Source organism: Balaenoptera musculus, chromosome 20, assembly GCF_009873245.2.
Source record: "Balaenoptera musculus isolate JJ_BM4_2016_0621 chromosome 20, mBalMus1.pri.v3, whole genome shotgun sequence".
NCBI classification, from domain to species: Eukaryota; Metazoa; Chordata; class Mammalia; order Artiodactyla; family Balaenopteridae; genus Balaenoptera; species Balaenoptera musculus.
Window position 1 is genome coordinate 2,918,752 of NC_045804.1, and position 24,992 is coordinate 2,943,743.

The 24,992-nt window shown below is 39.5% G+C and overlaps 1 protein-coding gene across 2 annotated transcripts in view; it reads left to right on the plus strand.

Moving 5' to 3' along the window:
* KCNJ16 (potassium inwardly rectifying channel subfamily J member 16) overlaps nt 1–24,992 on the plus strand; it is a 352,993-nt gene that overhangs the window by 207,301 nt on the left and 120,700 nt on the right. The window contains exons 1-2 of one of the 2 annotated variants that reach the window (XM_036837807.1): nt 3,744–3,847; nt 15,708–15,879. The gene's annotated coding sequence lies outside the window, so the exon portion shown is untranslated. Of the gene's footprint in view, nt 1–3,743; nt 3,848–15,707; nt 15,880–24,992 lie in introns of those variants that run through there. The other variant, XM_036837806.1, reaches the window with a different exon arrangement.

Here is a 24,992-nt window from a genome sequence, read left to right on the forward strand (position 1 = left end):
ATTACATGCATTATTTCAAACTAAGAAGAGAGCCAACCATAGCATTTAAAAAGGATGAAAAGGTTGAAAATTTTAAAGGTCTTTGTTGAGTGGATTTAGGACTAGGGCCTTGACCGTTTCCCAGAAACATCTAACTGATTAACCTAAACTAATCTCTCAAGTCTAAGTAATATTAATATTTGCATTTTTACGTGGCTTTATGCTGTTGCTTCTAGTGAGAACTAGTCAACTTGCTCAATCAATAATAAAAAATCTATATTCTCATACTTGAGGGGAAATTTAAATAATTACAACTACATATCCCGCTTCATGGTTATACCGGGATAAATGATTAAAAATACACCCCCAAATAAAAACATATCCAACAGAACATTTAAGAATTATCTTCCTTTGATCTTTTATTATTTAAAGAAAAGATGGTAAAGTTTGGCTGGAACCTTGTAATCAATTATTTTTAAAAGGAACTCAGGGACTTCCCTGGTGGCGCAGTGGTTAGGAATCCGCCTGCCAATGCAGGGGACACGGGTTCAAGCCCTGGTCCGGGAAGATCCCACATGCCGCGGAGCAACTAAGCCCGTGTGCCACAACTACTGAGCCTGCGCTCTAGAGCCCACTAGCCACAACTACTGAGCCCACGTGCCTAGAGCCCGTGCTCCGCAACAAGAGAAGCCACCGCAATGAGAAGCCCACGCACCGCAACAAAGAGTAGCCCCCGCTCGCCGCAACTAGAGAAAACCCCGTGCACAGCAACGAAGACCCAGCGCAGCGAAAAATTTTTAAGAAAGTCATAAAAAGAACGTGGAGTTGAGGATAGTAGCTCATTGAAATTTGAGTGCAGTGGTCTATCAATCAACTTTGGCTAGAAAACAACAATAAGAACTCAGTGGCACACAACTGCAGGCATTTATGTCTCACTTATGTGTCTGCCTGGCAGAAGGGGGGGCGGGACTTCTCTGGTCTTGGCTGGGATCAGCTGGACTTGGGCTCCAGCCACAGATTCAGATCAGGTTTGTTGCAGGTTTGTCCGCAGGGACCAGAAACCAGGAGACTAGATGGGGAATGTGCTCCTGAAGGGGGAGGGATGATCCCAAAGAGGATGAGGAAAAGCAAACGATGCTTCTCAAGGCCCAGACTTGGAACTTGCACACTATCCTTTCCACCCCCCCTATCATTGTAAGTTACATGTTCATGTGTTGGAGAAATATACTCCTCCCACAGAAAGTGGGGAAGAAGAGACGGACTGTCCCTGACTAACAATCTAATCTAACACAAGCAATACATATATTGTACTTCATGTTCCTATGACGATGCCATAAACACATCAACCTCATTGCTAAATTCTCTCACTTTTTTTCTCTTTAGTGTTTCTCATACCTTTCCAATGTCCTCCATTCCTTGGTTATGTGTGTAACATACTTTCCTTAAACTATTACAGTGGATTCCCTCCCTGTGTTTCAGGCACCTTACCTGTACCTTCTACAAGACTGTGATTGTTAACTTTTTAACATAAAATTTGGTCATATTATTCCTCCCCTTATAATTCAATGAACTCTCCATCCTGACAGGGGGGCAGACTTTCTTAACGTGGAATAAATGACCCTGTCCATCTAATTTGTTCCTTTCCCCTCGTCCCTTTCCTGAACCAATTTCCATATTACATTTTAGACGTGCACACTCTTCCTACGATCTCTCACACACTCCAGGCCCCTGCACCTGCCCTAGCATCTATCCTCTTCCCCTGGTCCATGGGTCATCCTTCAACTCCAGCATTTGTCTGAAGCTGTACCAGTCAGGCAAGGATAATGTATAGAGCAGTAACAAATGACAGTGACTTCTAACCACAAAGCTTGCTTTCTTGTTCAAATATATGTTCATTGCTGGCTGGCTTTGGATCGCTTCCTTCCAGGATTCAGTCTGATAGAGTAGCTCTTATAAAATGAGACATTTCACCATAGGATAAATAAAAATGTAGCACGCACTAGCTCTTATAACTTCTGCTTGGGAGTGATCCATGCCGCTTCCACTCATTTTATTGGCTAGAGCAACTCACATATCCACGTCAGAGTACAGTAGGATGGAGATGAAAACCTGTTCTTCCGAGGCAGACACCTGAATGTCAGCTAGTAAGTATTTTGAAGAATAAGAAGATACACCACAGAAGCTGTACTTTTGTCTTCCTATTAGACTTAAAGATTTCTTCCACAATGTAACAACAACAACAATTAATATGTCTACTTTTTATTTAAAGGAATAGGGGTGTATATAATATATACATCTTTATGGATCACCCAATTCATTGATACGTCTTCTACTTTCCACTCGATGGTGTCACTCAACTTGCCGCCACAACATAAAACAGAGATCGCTCTTCTTCCAGTTTCCAGTAACATTTACCTCATTTGCCTGCCAGCCTTCACCTGGAGCTTGATGAATGACCACAGGCTTCTATCAACAATTTCTTCCAGGCACTCAGGCTGTTCCTAACCCTTTTCTCAAAGCGCACTGCCTAGTTCCAAAGCCACACCCCCAAATTTTGGGTTCGTATTTTGGCAATGTTCCACTTTTGATATTAATACATGTGTTAGTTGTATATTGCTCTGTGATAAATTACTACAAAACTTAGCATCCTAAACAAACAAGCACTCGTGATCTCAGTTTCTGGATGGTCTAGCCAAGAATGTTTCTAGCCCGGGTATTGAGAGTGCTGCTTGGTTCCTTCTCTCTGCTTTCAGTAAGATGCAAGAAGGGAGAGATAGGCTAAAGAAAAGGCTGTTAATTTGTTTTAATTATTGTTTTGAAGATTCCCAGGGTCTAGCACAGGGTTTAATGCATAGAGGAAAGAGACTCGAATAAAAATGGCTAACTGAATGAATCAATAAAAATTTAACCAAGATAGTAGGACATGAATGTACTCTGTATGATACTACAATGGTGGATACATGTCATTACACATTTGTCAAAACTAATAAAATGTACAGCACCAAGAGTGAACCCTAATGTAAACTATAGACTTCAAGTGATAATGATGTGTCAACATAGGTTCATTAACTGTAACAAATATTCTACTCGGGCGGGGGATGGTGATAGTAGGGAAGCTGTGCCTCTGTGTGAGGAGAGGGCGTATGGGAACTTTCTGTGCTTTCCTCTCAATTTTGCTGAGAACCTACAACTACTGTAAAAAATAAAGTCTATTATCTTTTTTAAAAATACCACTTTGGGGAAAATCTTTTAGCCAAAACAGTCACACTTAAGTCAGTATATACTGAGCATTCAGTTTTGACTGTTATCCCCGTGGCTCTGTTCCTGACCAAATTTAGGTGACTCTTGGAAGAGTCCACCAAGGACAAGTTTAATAATCAGAGGGACAGAAGTAAGAGGGTAGACAGGGCGACAAATCCGAAGCCCACACCGAATTTTTTCATTCCAGATCCTCTGATCCTAGATTGAATCTTTGGGTTTGGGTACCATGTATGCATGCGTCAGTTCCTGGGACCCTTTTAAATTAGTTTATAATAGCATAGTACCATTTCAGTAGCTTCCCTAGGTTGGATTCAGTTGGTCAGTTGGCCCCTTCATGCCTCAAAAACAGATTGTTTGGGGTCACGGGTGTTTCTGTGACAAATTTGTTCCTTTATCAGTGCCTTTGAAGAGCAATGGGAGTCAGCCATTTGGGACGTTCGACTCCCTGTTTTATTCCTTCCTGCACTGTGACCTTCTGCTCGGGATTGTCAGACTTCTGCTTCTTCTCCCAACCAAGATGTGGGAGAGTGACGCGTCTGCACGAAGAAAAGGACAACGTGGAGACCTGGGAAAGCGGGACCACAGCATGCAATATGGGTCGACAGAGGTAAGTCTAATATTTTACTTTACTCTGGGAACATACCCAAGTAAGGGGATTATAATCCTTTAGCTGTGTTTTCAGATGACCTGTGTTCCCTGGAAAGTCAAAGTACAGCCTATGAATTTGACCTGATGAAAGTTAATAAAAACAAGGCGTTAGAAAAGAGTCAGAGAAAGGGGTGAGCTTAGTAACATCTGGGATGACTGCCTTGAACCCCACAGTTATCTACCTTCCTATGAAACCCCAGGAGTAATCTTCACCCTTAGTAACTGTAGCTAAACTGGAAACTGTACTAGACTGGAAATTATGGTGATTCCCCTGGTTGTAGAGGAAAGAGTCCTTTGGCTTCACCTCCACCTGATACCCTGCTAGGTGTGACAACAATGACATTGGTTGCATGTATGGGTGGAGGGGAGTGAGAGACAGTTCTGGAGATAGGAAAGTCCATTATGCATTCAGAAGAGCATTTCTTCTTGCTCGTTTATTCCCCATAGAGAATCAATGAGAAGCATTTTTTTCTCCTTGTAAAATCAATGCCTTTAATTCTCTAAAATATATGGATGAGAAGGGAAATAATTTACTGCTTGGGCATTAGTTCTTGTCAAGGTGACAGAGTGTAGATATGATTGACAAATAACCATACAAAAATAGTAGTCTTTCTTATTGACATTAGGCTGACTTCGGCCAATTTTGTCATGAAAAGCTAGAGACATTGCATAGCCATTGTGCTCGTGCTTTCTGGTGGACTATCTACTTGTATGACCTCAGAATAAGGTCATGAAATGTGCCAGAGTTGGTGGAGAAAAACTTGTGTCTTTGAAATTTAAGAGCATTTTTTATTCCCTCTGGTAGTCTTTCTGAAATTCTGTGAGTAGGACTTACCTAGTTTGATCCTTCATTACTTGGAAGTACTGAATAGTTTTTCTTGGAAGTGACCAGATGGAAAAAACTAAAAATGTTTTAGAAGAGCTATTAATGCTGGGTGGATTTTTTCTAGAAGCCTTTTTATTTTTATTTAGATTTCGATCAAGAATATTTATGAGATTAATATTAGCTTATCCAATGTGATAAAATTTGTTTTTGTTAGAATTTTAAGCCATAGCTATATGCATTGATGGGCTAGACTTTGTTTTTGATGATCATCTTTACCTCTTGAGCATTTGGAAGACAACAAAATGAAAAATTTTCACGACAGTTTTGCTTCAAATGGCATAAGTTATTGTCTTTAAAGATACGAACCTGAGGAAGCAGTGATATTGTCTCCAGAATCTTTTCATAGAGGACATTTAGTCCCATTTATATTGCCCTAATGGATATTTCTTGGTAAAGAACAAGCACCAAATGTATAATGGGGAACTCTCAAAGAATGACCAGGGTTTTTTTTTAAACTAGATTTCTTTTCCTAAAAGAGCAATTCTACAGAAAAATAACGAGTAAACCCAAAGAAATTCATTTTCTTCTTAATATTTTGTAATCCTATGCTGTCAACCCACCTACAATTAGATAGAGTTTAGGTGTTGAAATGCTCAAAATTTCCACAAAAGGGAGAACGTTTTGTAGGATTTTCATGGTGCAGACACAAATACTGTGGCGTGGACAGAGGAAGAGCAGGCTTCTAAGATCCAGGGAGACGGCCAAATAATTGATGCTCTGTGAATGCAAGTGAGCGCCTTTGCCAGAGCAGAGCATCCAGGAGTGAGTGTGTTCCCCTTAAAGTTTTACGAGGCAGAGGCTGCGATGTAGAAAGAAGAGAAAAGACTTTGGAATAAAGCAAACCTGGGTACAAATCATTAACATCTTCATCTTCCAGAGATTTCTGAATCTCTCCAAACATCTGTTTTCTCATTTCTTCATTTCTGAAAAGTTTCTGTTAATAAATTTTTAACAGAAATAAAAGAGATGTTGGGAACCAAAGTATCTGGGGGGGGTCACCAGGGTTGTCTTCCACTTGACATTGGTATCTGTATGCGTTGGGTTTATATTTAATTTGTTAATGTCAGTCACCAGAAGGTACTCATTTGTGGGTCACAGTTTTCTCCATGCACTCATACGTTCAATAACTGCTGTTATCCTCCAGGAATCATACAAAGGACTTGTCAAGGTAAGTGTTAACCTGTTTGAGAGTAGCTGTGGAACAGTGGAAGGAACAAAATCATGCGCTTCTCACCCCAGACTTAACTTGTTACCTTTACCTGGTCCTTAGCTTCCGCGTTTGTGTGATGAAACAGATGACTACTTGGCAGGGAGGATATGACAATTTAGTGAGGCAGATTATTCAGAAGTGCCTAAAACAAAGTAGATGCTTAATAAAAGTCCATTATGGAAAATATAGTAAAATGGATGATCGCTGAATGAAAATGAAGGACGCTTGTCCTCCTGACATGTTTTTTAGAGTAGCATGAGCAAAGATACCTCAGCACTTTGGTGTACCTGTGTTCTTTCCTCTGCTCTCATTTTCACTTGCCACATATATATTGATATTGCATTCATTATTTTTTCTCAGTATGGCTTGTTGTAAGTAGCTTCACTAATTATCTTGTTACAACTCAGTAAGTGGGTGAATTCTTCTGTCCAGTGTCTTTGATACAATAAAATGAGTCCCAACAAGTTTTATCTTTCTTTTCAATTTGCTACGTTTAAGTCCTGATCTGTTGTCCTCTATTTAGCATGTTCCGGCAGAAAAGGACTTTATTAGTGTCCTGTGTTTCAAAGTCAGATTAATATGCGATTTTGCTTATACAGAAATAATGGCAGGTCCCCAAATAGCTCATGATATGTGATTTTGATTGCGTTTCCACGAGTGAAAATGCGTTTTGGATAAACCATTCACGTACATTGAATCTGGTACTTTGAAACCAAAGACACACTTTTTGAGGCAGATGTTTTAGGTCACATGTGGAATAAGTGGTCGAATAGACATATCTTTGAATGGAGTTCATGTTAGAAAGTCATTATTAGATTGTTTGCCTCTGATATAAAGGGTTCTTAATGGGTGCTTTGCAAAATTTATTCTATTAGTTATTTTTCAGTTGGTTTAAAACCAGTAACCAAGATACAAATTGTATAGGAAGGCCCATAGAAATAAATTAATAACTGTGAATATTATCTTTCTGTTTTTGAAAATTCCAATGTGAAGACTCACTTTCATATTCCTTCATGTTTCAGTAATGAAAAATTTTTATTATCCTTTAATGGTAAATCTGGCTTTGCCCTGAATCTCGAAAGAATCTGGTTTGGTGCCCTGTTTTGAAATCTGCATAAAAAGAAACCATTCATTGTAAAGCACTTTTCACATATTTTAAAGTACCGTATTATCTGTACCTACATTGCTTAGGATGAAAACAGGAAACAAAGTATCCCTTTTAATCATAAAACATAGGTAGAGAAAGAAGTGAGGATGCCAAAGAAATAAGCAATTATTTGTGTACTCTGTTTGTTTATTTCATGACATTTCCTTCTAGCAGTTTGTTTGCTTGTTTAATGAAAGCAGTGAAGACGTGATGCCAGGTCTCGTAGTTTTGGATCCTTGCATTTCTCCAGTTTCCAGTCCCTTTTGGCAATGAAATTTCTTGTCTCATGTTTACAATTGAATTCTTACTTCAACACTGCTCTTGTGACTGTAGTGGCTGATGATGGAGCACTCATACTGTTTCTGTTGGTACAGAGCCAATCAAATAAAAAGTGCAGTGAGACCATTAACATCAAGTACAAATTCACATGTACCACGGATGGGTAGAGTACCAAAAGGAACCAAGAGAACTGTCAAAAAGAATCAGCCCAGCCAGAGAACTATCCATTTACAAAGCATCGTACGCAGCAGTATTTGGCTTATGATGAAAAGTTCAGCGTCCCCAGATAGAGTCAACTAGCCCCAGTTTTCAATTTTTTAATGATAATTTATAGGGATTGGTACATTCTGTTTATATATTTTTTAATTATCCAAATTTTAATTTTGGAAAAGCAAATCAAATTGCATGAGTTCCTAGAACTGTTCTTTATGACGCCTCAATGTTCAGTTATCCTGGAGGTAGTGAGGTTAACGCTGACCTTCAGTGCTGGAGACTAGCTCTTCTGGATCTTCCACATGGATAATCATACCTGGAAGCAGTGAAGCTACAAAGGATACAAATGATCTGTTCTGAGGTTTCAAGAACATCTGGTAGTTTTTAGTTTTTCTTTCCTCATATTTCTCCACTAATGTATCTTCTTTCAATGCAGAAACACCTTAGAATATAGACTGATGACAGTATGAAAGCTGTTTGGAACTGTAAATGCTGATTTTCCAAGCTGCTTTAAAAAAAAAAAAAAACTACATATATGTGATAATGCTGAGAGGAAACAATTAAAAGTAATGTCTATTTTATTGCAACTAAAATTTACAGCTTTTCAACACAGCAACTCCAGCAAGACTTGGAGAGACATCGAAAAGACTCATAAAATGCCCTTAAATATCCATTTGAAAGTGAATTTGTGGCCTTTCAGTTTTGCCAAAAAAGGGAAATTTCCTGAAACGTTTGCCGATTTTTCCTCAGACTCAGGGTATAATGTCCTAGTTACTGAGATCCTCTGGAAATTATTGAGGCAAGCTGCAACTTGCTCATTTTCACTCATCCAGGAAATGAAATAAACAAGCATATCTTTTATGATGTGGCAATGAAAACACTGGAATGTATTGACTGATTCCTTAGAAAAGTGAGGTGGGAAGAATGTCCTTTTTTAAACTGCTGGTATCTGATATTTTCCCCCAAATAAACTCAGTCACAGACCTAAGACGTCTTAAGAGTTCATTGGTATGCCTGCCCAATTTATAGGTTCTATCAGGTTTTCTGAACCTTGGCTCTATTGATATTTGGGGTCAGATAATTCTTTCCTGGGAGAGGGAATGTCCTATACATTGTGGGGTGTTTAGTAGCATCTTTGGCCCCTACCCACTAGATACCAGTAGCCCCCTCCCTGCTAATTATAGCAACCAAAAATGTTTCCAGACATTGCCAAATTGCCCTTGGTTGAGAACCACTGCTGTAAATCTTAAAAAATAAAAATAAAACAACTTTAATACTTCCAAGACTTAAGATGTTATCTAGGATATTAGATAGATAGATAGATAGATAGATAGATAGATAGAAAGATAAAGATAAATATAGATAAATGTATACTATATATATACATATATATATACAGAGTACACTATATTACTTTAGTCTTATGTATATGTATATATAATGAGTATAAACACATATATATTTAGCCTTATACATCTATCTATATAACAAAAAGTTGTGTCTTTCATGTACAATTTTCTATGCCCTTTGATCTTTTAAAAGAAACAGGGTAAGCTTAAAAATGATTTTCTTCTGTGTCTTAAAACTCTTGCAATATGCAGGACATGTGTGTTTTGAAAAGTGATTTTAATGTGTGGGTTGCCTGTTCATTATTGATAGAAAGCATTTCTTGCCTCCTACCCATCACTCTCAGATCTTAAATGGGAAGATTATGCTCCTGGGCTAGCTTCATGAGTGATCATATCGCTGCTTTCAAATATACTTGTTGGTGGTACAATCTTATGTGCAGCTGTCCCCAGGAGCTACCCAACAAGTGCCCCCTTGGACTAGGTTTTCCATCTTTGCTCTCCCAACGTTTCTTCTTCTCTTCCATGCTATTGGTATATTGATTCTGATCAATATACCGATAGCATGGTATTTTGTACCATGGTATATGGTATAGCTCGCTCAAAGAAGTAGTCAGGAAAGCAATGTATTGAAAACAAAGCCGTGAATCCGACCAGAAAGGTACTCAAGGTAAGTAAGAAAATGGGGTTGCATTTTTATGATGTGTGGGAAAAAGTCATCCTCGAAAAATCTGGCTCTGAGGCCAGCCATTATTCCCTTTGGGGGAAGGTATCATGCAAAACATCTCCTGATTTTAGGAGATCTCACAACGACGTCTGTTGTCCTCGGCGCTTTACTCAGGAACACGGACCAAGTTTCAATCTGAGAAAGAATGTTGACTTAACGCAGCACCTTTCTCTGGGCCAAGTTGCCTTCTTTGTAATCTCTCAAGTGGCATATTTAGTTTACATTTGCAATAAAAAATATGTGAACATAGAATTCAGCCCGCAGATTAATTATTTGGGCTTTCTAAATTTGGGAGAATCGACTTACTGAAGCATATGTTTCTGAATGTTATCTCTTTACTGAAATCTCCACAAATTGAAATTCCTTTTAGACTTGCATGATTCAGGAGACTGATAACCTGAAAATAACCATCCAGTAAAGTTATTACACCTTCCCTCCATGTCTCTGATCACATATTTTCAAGAAAGCATTGAAATTTGTACCAAAGTGCTTATGTAGGTGGTCTCTTAAAAGCTAGGCTCCATCATGGCAAGTGAGAAAAATAACTCTGTCATAGACCTAAGACTATTTCCTGATGTCAACCTAAATGGAGTTCTGTGCTCTTTACAAGCCCCTGAATATTTGATAACTTTGAAATGTGCACGTGTAAATTCCCTGTGAATCTCTAATTGGACAAAATTGAACGCCCATCACTATAACTTGGAGCTAATTTCATTCGTTAATAACTATATCGTCTGCAAAGGGAAGACACATGTTAGAAGAGCACTAACAAGGCCAAGTATGTTGAAATGTGTGGGTTATTAACCATAAAATTCACAGTAGGAGAAACTGTGTGTAGGTAAGAAATGCTATTTCTTTTTGAAAATATAGGGTGCATGCTTATATTTCCCTTCTTTTCTTCTTTCACTGGCACCATATAGATTGTATACATGGACACCAACATCCATTGGGCACTTCCTGGGTGATAAGTTAGAAACGAAGAAACAAACCTTTGTCTCATTCACACTCATAGCTGACCTGAGAGACTAGAGGGGACTTTGGTGGTTAGTATTGCTGTCTTTTTACCCTGGGTTCTAGGGCATAAGAATCCAAGTCCTTAAATGTCTCCTTCATAATCATCAAATTATGAGGTGATTGTGGCCAGTTCTTTTGACAATATGAGAAAAGGACAGAGCTTCTTACCTACGGTTTATCTCTTGAAACTTTAAAAAACCACCAAGCACACTAGGACTCCCCCATTGAATAGGTCCCATGCAATCTGCCAGCATTGGCTAAACCAAATTCATTCCCTCGACAGTCAACAAATGTGATATCGCTTATATGTGGAATTTTAAAAAATGGTACAAATGGACCTATTTGCAAAGGAGAAATAGAGTCACAGATGTAGAAAACAAACTTATGGTTACCAAAGGGGGAAAGGTGGGGGGAAGGATAAATTGGGAGATTGGGATTGACATATACACACTACTATATATAAAATAGATAACTAATAAGAACCTACTCTATTCAACAGGAAACTCTATTCAATACTTTGTAATGACCTATATGGGAATAGAATCTAAAAAAGAGTGGATATATGTATATGTGTAAGTGATTCACTTTGCTGTACACCTGAAACTAACACAACATTGTAAATCAACTATACTCCAATAAAAATTAATTTAAAAAAACAGCCAACAAATATTTTTAGTCATTTGCTATGTACCAGGAAGTGTCCTGAGAACCAAAAATATAGCAGCAAACCATAGAAACAGTTCTCTGCCCTCATGGAGCTTCTATTCTAGTGTCAGGTAAGGGGAGAGAGGCTGTGAGAAGATAAACCAGTAAATAGAAAAAGATGATTTAGATAGTGATAAGTTCTATAAAGAAAATTAATGAGAAATGGGATGGAAAGTGATGGCCAGGGTGTAGAGGAGATTTTAGATTGGGTAATTAAGACATTACTCTCCGAGGAGGTCACATTTGAGTTGAGACGTAAAAGATAAGAATCATCCAAACATTTGGACTTAGGGGAAGACCATTCCAGATGAAGGGAATTGCAATAACGGCCTTAAGACAGACATGAGCTTGGTGTCCTTTATGTGTAGAAGAGAGCCTGTATGTCTAGATTCTAGAGAGTGAGATTAGGTACTGCTATGGACGGAGTTAAGTACTTCCCTCCCACTCCCCAACAAAAAAAAGATGTCATACGTTGAAGCCCTAACCCTCAATGTGACTGTATTTGGAGATGGGGCTTTTCAAGAGGAAATTAAAGTTAACTGAGGTCATAAAGGTGGGTCCCTAATCTGATAGGACTGTCCTTCTAAGAAGAGAAACGACACCAGAGATCTCTCTGTCTCCATGTGGACACAGAAAAGGTTCCATGAGGACACAGTGAGAACGTAGCAGTCTGCACGGCAGGAAGAAACCCAACCTGCCGACACTTTGATCTTCCACTTCTAGCCTCCAGAACTGTGAGAAGATAAATTTCTGTTGTTTAAGCTACCCAGTCCATGGTATTTTGTTAGGGGAGCTCTAACAGATGAATACAGGAACCTAACCTAGGGACTAGTTGAAAATGAGGCCAGCCTCCTGTTTATGAAAATATGTTGCACTGTGGTTCAGAAGTTCTGATTTATTCTACGTGTAATGGAATGTTATTCAAAAGGAGGGTCTAATTTATCCTTTAAAGATGTCACTCTGGCTGCGATGTGAATAAAGAATCATTTGGTTTGGGGAGCGTAGCAAGAGAGAGACCAGCTGGCAACAAATGTTAGCAGCTTAGACTAGGCTGGTCACGGTAGAGATTATGAAAAGGACAGATTTCAAGATGTATTCTGAAGGTAGAATCAACAGAATTATGTAGTAATTATGTAGTATACTGAATACAGTGTGCGATGGTATGAAAGAACTCCTCAGACAATTTTGGCTTAGTCCAATGAGAATAGGGTGGTTTTACTGAGATGGTTATTTTCTCATCGGGGGAGGAATAGGCTATCAGAATGGAGTAGACAGGGATTAAGAGTTCTATTCTAGTTGTAGTGGAGATATCAAAGGGGAAAGTTGTATACAGTGGGCCCTCTGTATCCATGGGTACTGCATCTGTGCATTCAACCAACTGCAGATCAAAAATATTTTTTCAAAAAAATTCCAGAATGTTCCAAAAAGCAAAACTTGAATTTGCCACATGCCAGCAACCATTTATATAGCTTTTACATCGCATTAGGTATTCTAAGTTGTCTAGACACGATTTAAAGTATACAGGAAGAGGTGCATAAGGTATATGTAAATACTACTCCATTTTACATAATGAACTTGAGCATCATGGATTTTGGTATCTGTGGAGGCTTCTGGAGCCAATCCTCCACCAATACTGAAGGGCAATTGTATATAAGTTTGGAGCTCAGTAGAGCAATCTGAGTTGGGAGATATAAATTTGGGATTTATTGGCAGTTGAAAGGTATTTTAAAAGGAACAAAAATTAAATTTCCTAAGAGCAGAATGTAGGTAGAAAGGAATCAAGGCTCTGTGACCAAGATCCAGGTCAGTCCAATATTTAGAGGTCTCTCAAACAATTAAAGAAGAGTTAGCACAATTCTTCACAACCTCTTCCAGAAAATAGAAGATGAAGAAGTACTTTCCAACTTATTGAATGAGGGCAAAATTACCTTGATATCACAACTAGAGAAAGACATTACAAAAGAAAAAAGCTACAGACAATATCTCATATAAACTTAGCTGTAAAATTTCTAAACAAAGTATTAGCAACTTGAATCCAGCAAAATATATGTTAAGAATATGCACTATGGCCCAGAGGGGTTTATTCCAGTTACACAATGCTAGTTAAATATTAGAAAATCAATCAGTGCAACCTATCATATCAACAGCTAAAGAAGAAAAATCACCTGATTGTATCAATTCATAGAGATAAAACACATGGCAAAATTTAACACTCATTTATTATGTATATTATGTACAAATACTTATGATCTTTATATTATGTAAGGGGACATGACAACTAAATGCAATATGGTATCCTGGATAAGATCTTGGAACAGAACAAGAACGTTAATAACAAAAAAAAAAAAGAAGCCTGCTGAAATCTGAATAAAGTCTGGAGTTTAGTCAATGGTGATGTTCCAATGTTGGTTTCTTAGTTTTGACCAATGTACCACAGAAATGTAAGGTGATAGCATTAGGAGAAACATACTGGGTGAAGGGTGTATGGGAACTCTCTGTACTATCTTTGCAACTTTTCGGTAAGTCTAAAATTATTTCAGAATAAAAAGTATATTTAACAAACAATATTTTACAATTTAGGCAAAAAAATATCAAGTTCGCAAGAGTAAATAGAATAATGTGTAAGAGCAAAATTTTAAACGTGGTTGAAAGATAATAAAGAAGATCTGCATGAATGGAAAGGTATAAGAAGTGCATTCATTAGAAGAAGCAGTATGATACAGATGGCAACTTTCCCCAAATTTCAACAAAAATAGCAAAAATATCCTTGGATTGACAATTTGTTGATCTTTGAGTAATAAAATTAAAAACAAAAAGAAGGCTAGGGAATGTAAATGTAAGTGATTAATTGCAGAGTACTTTTAACGAAAGATTTAATGTACTGGTCACCATAATTATTAATTGTCATCATTTCAGTTATTTACTCATTTCATGAGCAAACGTGCACTGAATGCTTTATGACCCACGTGCTTTGTAGAGCCACTCTTTAAGAATGAACAAAATTGTCTACCAAATTGCTCCTCTACCCCGATAGCAATCCTCAGTATTATTTTGAAGGTATATGTAGTGAGATCGATACAGATAAACCTAAGTTCCAAAGCAAATTTATGACCAGAATAAACAGGTACTTTTTCAGCTCTTCACATCTTTGGTTCTATGTAGGTAGAACTTGAACATGTTTGGTGTGGAGCTAATCAAACAAGACTGAGGGCAAATCAAGTGGATGGAACAACTAACTGAAGAAGGCAACCAGAGAAAACTATTCAGTAATCAGTCCTGAAATAATAGCACTTTTAAATGACTCCCCGTGTTCCAGATGGTGGGCTGGGGCCTTGCAGACAATCCATTCAACCCTTTCCATCGCCTCAAGAAGCCATGCTTATTTATGACCCTGGTATAGACTAGGAAATAGACTTACAGAGGTTACTTAATACATCGACACCTGTAGAGCTAGTACATGGTGGAGTTAGGACTAGAATCCAAGTCTAGACTGTCCAACTCTGCTTTATCCTTCTGAACTGACACTGTGATAAGAGGCTTCTCTGTAGGACAACCAATAAGTCTTTCAAATATCTTGGCACCCAATGAGCCTGTTTGTTTAGGTAAAGGTGAGAATAGAATCGTTCTCATTTTCTCTTGATAATAGATCCTTGAGTCATGAACACTTTAAATATAAATGCTTTGGAATTCAGTCGAACTGTGTTTTCTTCTTTAAAAAAAGGAGGGGGGGGGATTGAATTTCAACCCAAGCGATTTCTGGAAAGAGTCACGCATGCAAGGCAGCGCTAGTACTCTGGAGGTCCCGCCATATTGGGACAGGTCCTAATTGGGGGAAAGAAAGGGAAAGATTCATAATGAATATAATAACAGGGCGAGATGGAACAAAAAGGACTCCTTTCTCTTTTCCTTCTAATCAAGGGCCCTGATAAAAGACACACAGACACATAGCAAGAGCCTTCCAAGGTTGAATCACATTTATTTCCAAACCTGCTGTCATTTAAAATGTAGGTTCAGAAAAATAAGCAACCAACAATCAAAATCCTCTCATCTTGGGCCAAATTCTGAGCTGAACTAAAACAGGATATTTTCTAGAAGCCTATTAAATGTTTGGCCAACATGAAACAATCCTTTATTTGTTATAAAATGATTCTTAAGCTCCCACAGCTTCAATGATACTGACAGGTTTAAGTAAAGAGACCAGCATGGGGGAGAGCGTCCCATGACAGCTCTTCACATTGACTCATGGGAAATGCAGGGTGGGACCACTTTAATCATCATTTATATTATTACAGGTGCCCACTTTGATGACTCGTTGCGCTACTGCCTTTGATCTCCACTATAGAAAATGCTCTGCTCCATCTCAGAAGGGATTGCCGTGTGCCCCATTAGCTGGCCTTTGGATCAAACCAGCAACAGACCTCACAGCTAGAATTCCACCGTTGGCCATTCACAAAGAGAGAAATTGTAAGTCCTTTCCATCACTTCCAAATATTTCTTTCAACAGAGAACAATTTAAAAATAATCTATTAGCTAATTTTGCCATCTGCTTTGGTTACTAATAAGGTTTAGAGTTTGGGCCTTAATCATAAAGTGTTTTGCCAAAGCCTTTCCCCCCCCACCCTAGCTATTGAAGGAATTAATTAAGCCTGGGTAGACCTTGTAAAAGATGTTTTTAATGTTGGCTTTATGCCTTTGCTGCTGATGATAATAACACTCCTATCTGCAATTCATAACCTGATTTTAGATAAGGGTGCTGCTACTGAGCCGTGATCGTAGGCGGCCTTTTAATCCTTTTTCCGTGAGATTTTTTTTTCTACTAGCGTGTATTGGGGCCAGTAACATATGCATTTTTTTTTTTTTTAAATTTTTGGCTGTGTTGGGTCTTCGTTTCTGTGCGAGGGCTTTCTCTAGTTGCGGCAAGTGGGGGCCACTCTTCATCGCGGTGCACGGGCCTCTCACTATCGCGGCCTCTCTTGTTGCGGAGCGCAGGCTCAGTAGTTGTGGCTCGCGGGCCCAGTTGCTCCGCGGCATGTGGGATCTTCCCAGACCAGGGCTTGAACCTGTGTCCCCTGCATTGGCAGGCAGATTCTCAACCACTGCGCCACCAGGGAAGCCCCTTACATATGCATTTTTGAGGTAAAGGAAAGGTATTTTGCCATCATAGGAGACAGAATAAATATAACTGGCCCTTGGAAGGGTAGAAAGTGTGGCTCATTTGCCACTATGTTTTAATTATCTAAGACTAAATTAAGGAAGGCAACGTGGTGGAGTGGAGTAACCTGGGATTTGTCGTCAAGGTCCTGAGACCAAAGCCACAATGTGTCATCTACTAGTTGGTTATCCTTGGGTAAGTCCGTTCAGACCTCGCAGATTTAGCGTCCTATCTCTTATCTGAGACTAATCGCAACAGCTTATCTTAATGAACCGTTGATTTAGTACTTATGAGACTAGTTTGTAAATGGTAAATCCCGCACAGATGTTGACTAAAATAACGACTGAGCCACAAGACCCAAGTTGTAGGGAGTTTGGGAGAGTATTCTAAGGAGTTATTAAATAACACAATACAGAAAAATGAAATACCTATTTGTATTTGTTTTCTCTGACTGCATAACAGATGACCACAAGCTCTGTGGCTGAGAGCAGTGCACATTTATTATCCCACAGGCTCTGTGGGGCAGGAAGCTGGGCTTGGCTTAGCGGGGGTGTCTGGAAAGCTGCAGTCGAGGTGTTGGTCAGAGCCGGGTCCTCATCTGGAGGCTTGACCGGGGTGGATCTGCTACCAAACCCAGTGCGCTGGCAGGGTCATCTCTGTGGTTGTAGAACCCAGGTTCTTTGCTTCTTGCCGGCTGTTTGCTAGGGCTGCCCTCAGCTCCAGGAGATTGCCACGGTTCTTTGTCATGTGGCCCTCTCATCAGGCCTTCTCACAACAGCTTCTTCCTTGGAAGCCATCAAAAGAGAAAGTCTTCTGCCTGAGACTGCTGGCAGGGCAGTTTTATATAAAGTAATATAATCATGGCAGTGACATCATCACCTTTGCACGTAACTGTTTAACATCATCACAGGAGAGACAGCGTCGTCTGCAGTTTCTGTGGATCGAAGCAGGTTACAGTTACCGCCGCACCGCATAGGAGCGGATTTCACAAAGGCGTGAACACTCGAAAGCAAGGGTCATGAGGCTGCCTTAGAGTCTGTCCATCACACCGTTCATTTTCAGGTCTCTAGATGTTAAATGTACACATCAGAGCATTTGTTCAATTTGTAGACTACGGAATTTAGGCGTCAACCTTCCTACCTTTTCAACAGACCTGACGACAGAAACTAGCAAATAGGCATACAGAAATAGAATATGTCACATTCCTGCAAAGTAGAAAATACACAGAATATTCTACTTAGCCAAACCTGGGTGTCTGACCTCGCTTTTTCTCCTCTAAAACAAGATGAAGATCATCTTAAGTTCAATGAAGTTAGGTCGTTACAATGAGGGTTGCCGCTGGGACCAGTGATGGTGTGATTTCCCTCCTGCAGTCATTCTCCATCACCATTCACCTCGCTCCGGGCGCTGGGAGGTTGACCATTGTGGATTCTATCAAGCCCTTTGAGTGCCCGTTGAGTTCAGCCAACGGGAGGCCGCAGCAGGACTGAGGAGGGAAGAAGAGCCAGGTCCCTTGCTCGATCATTTATTCCCCTCCCTGTAGGATCTGCTTGGGCTGCCTGGGCCTCTCTGAGAGCTCCGTCCCCACCCCCATGTCATCCTCACATGGCACAGTCTCTACAGGACCCTCCCATCAGGATTCAGTAACTGCTCTCTTCCCTCATCCATTTAGGCACAGATAACAATTTGGATGTCCCTAGCCCTGGGGTGCTGCCTTGATTGTGTGTACTTGTGTGTATGTGATTTCTCTGAATGCTCCCCACAGCTTTGCTAATAATTCCTGTATTAAATCTTCCTCAAATTACCATAAATTGAGCATGCCATTTTTTTTTTCTTGCAGGACTCTGGCAGATATATCACTCAAAGAATTTAAGTTTTATAAACACAGGGGTTTGTGCATAAAGGGTAATCAAAAAATTGTTGAATGAATGAGAAAAAAACTCTTTGCCAGTGAGTGTAGTCTTTTTCCCATTCAATAATTCAATAGGTCTTGAGGGGCTTCCTCTTCCTTGTGGAGTTCTAATGAGGAGAGTCAATGTGATGGTTCATATTTCCTGGAAAATCTTCCTAAAGGCTCGAGATGATAAATATTGCTTATTCCAGAAGAGATAAGGGTGTTGATTTTTTCAAACTTTCTCCTCTACTCTTATCCAGGACAGAGTTATGGGGGGAAAAAGGCAAGATGCGTATGTTTACAACAGACTCTCAGTGCTGATATCTGTGTTGAAGGATGTCATGATCCACATTGGTCTTTGGTGGAAGAAGCAACAGTGCAGTAGCAAAGGCTGTAATATTAGAGAATTGTTATAGCATGTTAAAAAAGGACAAAATAAATGAGAATATTGGATAAAGCTAAAATGTTAAAAAAAATAGGCATGCTATAAAGAAAGTCTAGGTAAAAATATGTGAGGTGGTAGAATAAACGCTTGAGGACGTGTGAAATGTTTGATTTTTAAAGATAATTAAAAGGGAATTTGGCTGGATATTCAGTATTGTCTTGTATGGATGAAAACTGGGTAACTGTGAGGGATTAAATCAATAATTTTGAAGTCTTGTTTATAGGACTATTTCATCACGTTCTGCTGTTAATATTTGCTCAGTAGTCTCTGATCAATGAGATCTCACTGAGATTTCTCAAACATTTGTTTTAACCACACAGATGTGCGTTATGATAGCTGCAAATAGGAACTAAGCAGCGGCCAAATTTCTGGGCTTTGTCTACATTCTTTTCTCGTGTGACTTTTGACGTTACAGACACAAGATATCCTGGATGGACAGAGGGCTTTGGAGTATGAAACCCCTTTCTAGACATAGAGTCATTTTGTTTGTTTGTTTGCCAGCTCAAGGGCCCCTTTTCTCTCAGTCTAATTCCTGTACTGCTATAAAAGTCGGACACAGCATGTCAAGGCTAAACATATGCTCCTCTATAGACATGCAGTCTGACTTTCAAAAGAGTAAGGGCCTGGCTCTGGGACTCTTCGCAGACACATCCTTAGTTTTTAAGCTGTATTCTGTGCACTCAGCTTTATGTACTCTTCTAGGAAGGCGTGTTTATAGGGAATCCATAGCTTACCTGTACCGGAACTCGGTTAGTTACTCAAAAATAGTAAACGTGTACATCCTGTTCTATGAACGTCTTCAGAGAACTTTTACTGATTTTTTCTTTTCTATTTTTGAAATCCTGGTTGGAAAGCTCTGGTAGCGATCGTGGCAGAGGTACACTTGATGTAGTTCTAGGACCAGAGTCTAGAGACCTGTGATCCAGTCCCAGCTCTGCCACGATTTGACTGTGGGAAACGGAGCACTTCCTCTCTCTGAGCTTTATTGTCATCTTCTGAAAAGTAATCATACGAGAGCAATAGGTTCGCCTGCAGAATAGCCATGATGCATAGAGTTTAAGATTCTCTAATGTGTACTCTGATTTTAACTTGCTCAGAAGACACTGAAGTCTAAGCTCGTTTTCATGAAACTTCTTTTTTTTCTTCATTTTATTGAAGTATAGCTGATTTACAGTGTTGTGTTAATTTCTGCTGTACAGCAAAGTGACTCAGTTATATATAGATATATATATATGTATACATATATATGTATTCTTTTTCATATTCTTTTCCATTACGGTTTGTCACAGGATAGTGAATACAGTTCCCTGTGCTATACAGTAGGACCCTGTTGTTCATCCATCCTATCTGTACTAATTTTCATCTGCTAATCCCACACTCCCACTCCTTCCCTCCCCTTCCCTCCCCTCCCCTCCCGTTCCCTCCCCTCCCCTCCCCTTCCCTCCCCTCCCCTTCCCTTCCTTCCCCACCTCTCCCCTCCCCTTCCCTCCCCTCCCCTTCCCTTCCTTCCCCACCTCTCCCCTCCCCTTCCCTCCCCTCCCCTTCCCTTCCTTCCCCTCCTCTCCCCTCCCCTTCCCTTCCCCCTATGAAACTTCTGAATTAACCCATTCAAAATATTTATTGAACATTTGCTCAGTTCAGAGAGTTAGATGGGGTAATAGTAAGCAGAAGAAAGTAGCATAGTTATTGAGCCTTTTTTTTTTTAATGTTCACTCTCTGAACGTGGTCACTGCTTTTAAGGAACTGATGATCTATTAAAGAGAAAGGCCATGTTTGCACATAAACCTGATGCTTGCCAGGGGGTGAAAAGAGAGGCTGGGACCAGCATCTGAAGACATAAAAAAGGTCACTGTGCGTCTAGGAACTGTGGTAAGAAATACAATAGTAGCGAGTGTGTGATTATTTACTGTGAGCCAGAGCCTGGGCCAAGTACTTCTCACAGGTGAAAACAAAGTTATTACCTGGGTACCATTATATGCTCCATTCTGTGTTAGAAAGGGGTATCACAGAGAAGTGAGGTGATTTCCCAAGGCCACAGAACTAGACGGTGCTAGAATCAGGGTGCTCGTTCAGGCTTCTGTCTGCAATAAACCCACTCCTTTTCAGGTCTAATCAAGATGCTTCATGTAGTCCAATGAAAGTGAAATTATTTTCAACAAGTGACATCAGAGAAGTCTTTATAATATTCTATCTTTTGGGTCTTTTCAATGTTTCTCAAAGTTTTTTTTTTTTTTTTAATCCCAAGACCATCTGTCTGATAATCACTTGGGTGAACTTATTAAAAATATAGACTCCTGGGCCCTATCCTAGACCTATTAAATCACAATTCTGAGACTGGATGAGGAAATCCAAATTTTTAACAATCTCTTTGGTTTATTCTGATGTACACTAATGTTAACAAATTCTAAGGGAAAGATTAGATTTCAATACGTGAAAAAGTTTAACAGTTCTAGGTAGAGAGGATATGAACAAAAATGTGGCATCCAAAGATAAGCCATTCTGGGGGTTTGAAAGCAAACATTTAGCAGGCATGTAGGGTGTATATAAGGAAATAGCAAGATACAAGTGTAGGTCTTGAAAAAGTACAAGTCAGTCTGCTTTGAGCTTTGAGGTAAGTTCCTAGGGCAATGGACTTTATTGGGCAATCAAATAGAGACATATGGGGGATTTTTTGAATAGAAAAATAGCCTATTAAAGTAGAATTTTAGGCAAGTTAGTCAGGTGGCCATTAGGATGGGTGTGGATAGATTGGCAAAGACCTTACGTAAGTGGGGCTCTTAAATGTCTGAATGGATGATAATTGATGATATTGAGTACTCAGAAAGGAAGGGGGTAAAGTAAAATACATTTTGGGAAAAAAAAATCACAGTGTAAAGGTATTTCCTGGGTTGGGTGTTGTGAGAGAAGTCTGAAAAATAGGAGCTTGGATATCTGGGTGCCAGGAATGATGGAGCCACGTGAACAGGAGGAGGAGAGTGGGGGGCAAGCACGGGTTTGATGGCAGGTGGTGCAGAGTCCACTTTGACACACATTCGTGGTGCCAGCCAAACGCAGATCTTCATGTCCAGTCGGCAGTTCGTAATTCGAGACAGAATTAAAGGAAAATGTCAGCACTTGAGGCGTAGATTTAGATGTGCTGTGCGTGACTAAGAGAAGGAGAACCTTGAAAGCGAGAAGTAAATGACAACGCGTAGAAGATTAGAGAAACACAGGACAGCACCTGGGGAATCCTGTCACTGCTACTGCGGAGAAGAGATTGAGGAGGAAAAGATGCACTTTTCTGTCGTCAAGAAGAGTTCGACAAAAATATAGTCTGAGGTTAACCTTAGGTACATTCTCTTCTTAAACAGGGCTGCGAGAAATACACGCAAATGTCTCAAAATATTACCAGTCGCCCCTGCTACGAACGTGCATTTCCAGAGAACTTACAGTTAAAATTCAGATCCAGTAATTTCCTGCTCTGGTGACCATGAACACAGAAATGGATTTTATCCCTCTTAACAATCACAATAATAAATTAAGTAGCATTTGAAAGCACCAAGAGAGGAAAGCACACATCAGATCAAAACTGTTTTATTCCCAGAGTGCGCTCTTGCCTTAAAGCAAGGGTGCCTAAAGCAACCCATCGCTGCTGGAGATGCGCTCCCTCTGAATCAGCTACAACTTGGGACCAACTGTGAAACATTCGAAAGGAAAGTCTCATCTTTCTGAGTCATGAGATTCTTCCTCTGAAAATACCTTATCATCAAGAGCTTTAAAATTTATTTTCAAGTCCAACCTGGAAGCAGAACCAGTAAGACAAGTCGATATCAAAAGCAAAAGGGAAACCGCATTGATAAAAACATCGGAGCCGCCAAGTTCAGAGGGTCCAGCTTTTGGAGAGGATTCAGGGAGGTCTTTTCCATCAGAACCAGTTTCCCCTTCTTCTTCATTTCCCTTTCATGGACTCTGCCTCTGGGCACGTGAAAGTGTCCTTCCATGCAGTGGGGAGTTAGTTTATTTGTGCATGGGGGTGAGGCAGCCTTTGATAAATATAAAACCCCATCATTATCTCATTTTGGTGTATTCTGAGATTTTCCTAAACAGATGTCATGGAAAATTCATTGAGAAAGAACATAACTTGTTACAAAAGTAACCCACAGATTTTATCTTTCTCTTTTCCCTTAAAAGTTCAAAGCTGGGAGGAAACGACTTAATTGAGATAGGCCTTAAAGAAAAAGAACCTAAAGGTAATTCATGTGTCATTGACTCAGCAGTATTAAGTGAATGGTGTCCGGTGGAAATTTAAGTGCTCTCAATGACCTGTGATCCTGTTTGGCACTTCAAACGTGTTCCATTCTCTTACAGTCTTCAACCCTTCTCATTTTGAATATTGCTACTCTTCCTATATTAAGAAGATGCCACCATAAACAGAAAGACAACTTTGAGTTTACTTTTCTAAATAATAGACTGGTTTTCCCATGAACTATTGAGAGGCCTTCCTCATGCCTCCGATAACAGAAAGAATGCATTTGCAAAGAGCAGAGTGGGTTCAGGGATAGTCCAAAGGACAAAGAGATGATACTTGACCATGTGAGAATCAAATCCTTGACTTTGATCGTTAGTTAAGTGCTATTTGAACTTGTCACTAAAATGGAGAAGTATTTCTAAAGGCCTGTATCCTGGACTCTAGTTTAGGGTAAAGCTGGAACCATTATTATGGAGTTACAACTAGTCATTTGAGACATGTCTTTAAGATACGCTTTCTCTCAGAATCCAAGCCTGGATGACCGTGCAAGGTATCTGAGAATCAGCAAAATCATTTTTCTTCACAACTGTCTAAAGAAATACCCTTACCCGTCTCTGACTATTAGATGGGTTAAAATAAAAAAACCTACACACAAACAAAAAATGATACAATATCAAGGGATGGGGAAGATGTGGAGCGATAGGAACATTCATACTTTGCTGATGGAAATGCAAAATGATGCAGTCACTTTGGGCAGTAATTTGACAGTTTCTTTTAAAGTTTAACATACATTTACCATATGACCCAGCAATTTTAATCCTTGATGTTTACCCAAGAAACATCAAAATTGGGGTTTACAGAAAAACCTATACACGAATGGTCTTCGCAGTTTTTTCATAATCGCCAAAACCTGGATGCAATCCAGATGTTTTCCATTCAGTGATTGGATAAACAAACTGGGTTACGTCCACACAATTCAATTGATGTGCTAATCAACAAGGATGAATCTCAAATATATCTTGTTATGTGAAAGAAGCCAGACCCAAAAGGCTGCATACGTACGTACTCTATGATTCAATTTCTAAGACATTCTAAAAAAGGCCAAGTTATAAGGAGGAAGAACAGATCAGTGGTTGCCTGGGGATTATGAGTGGATCAGTTGACTGCAAAGGGCCAGTGTGAGGGAATTTGGGGACATGCTAATCAAATGAGCATCAAATCTCATAGAACTATGTACCACAGAGAGTGACTTCTACTGTATGCAAATTAAAAAAAAATATATATATATATATATATACACACACACAAATACTACAAGCTTATTCCACAGCATATCTTTTTCAAACTAGAATTGAAATTCAGTAAAAGAGCTTCAGCTTACGTGTACCCCAAAGAGAAGATGCTAAAAAGAGTAGAGAAACACTGGGTTTGCTTCTTCGTCAAAAATACCAGTCTGAGATAAAGTACTTTGGGGGGATTTTCTGTGTGATCACACTGGTGTCTGGCTCTCCTACCTGTGGCACATGGCTTATGTACCTCCAATTGCTTTCTTAGTCTGATTCTGTGATAATCAATGAATCATAGATCTCGGGAGAGAAAGGGTCATATTTCACCTAATTAATTCGGCAAATACTTCTTCAGTGTCTGTCATATTCCTAACACTCCTCCAGGGAATGGAGATTCATCAGCTTAAATGGATAGACTTCATCCTCTACCAGGCAACCCTGAATTTGGTATTTGTAGTATTCGGTAGTCAAAAATCTTCACCTTCAACTTGTTTATTTTCCGGTTACTGCAAACTTCCTAATTCAGCCGAGCTTCAACTAGTAATTAAAGTCGATTTGAGTGGGATAGGGAG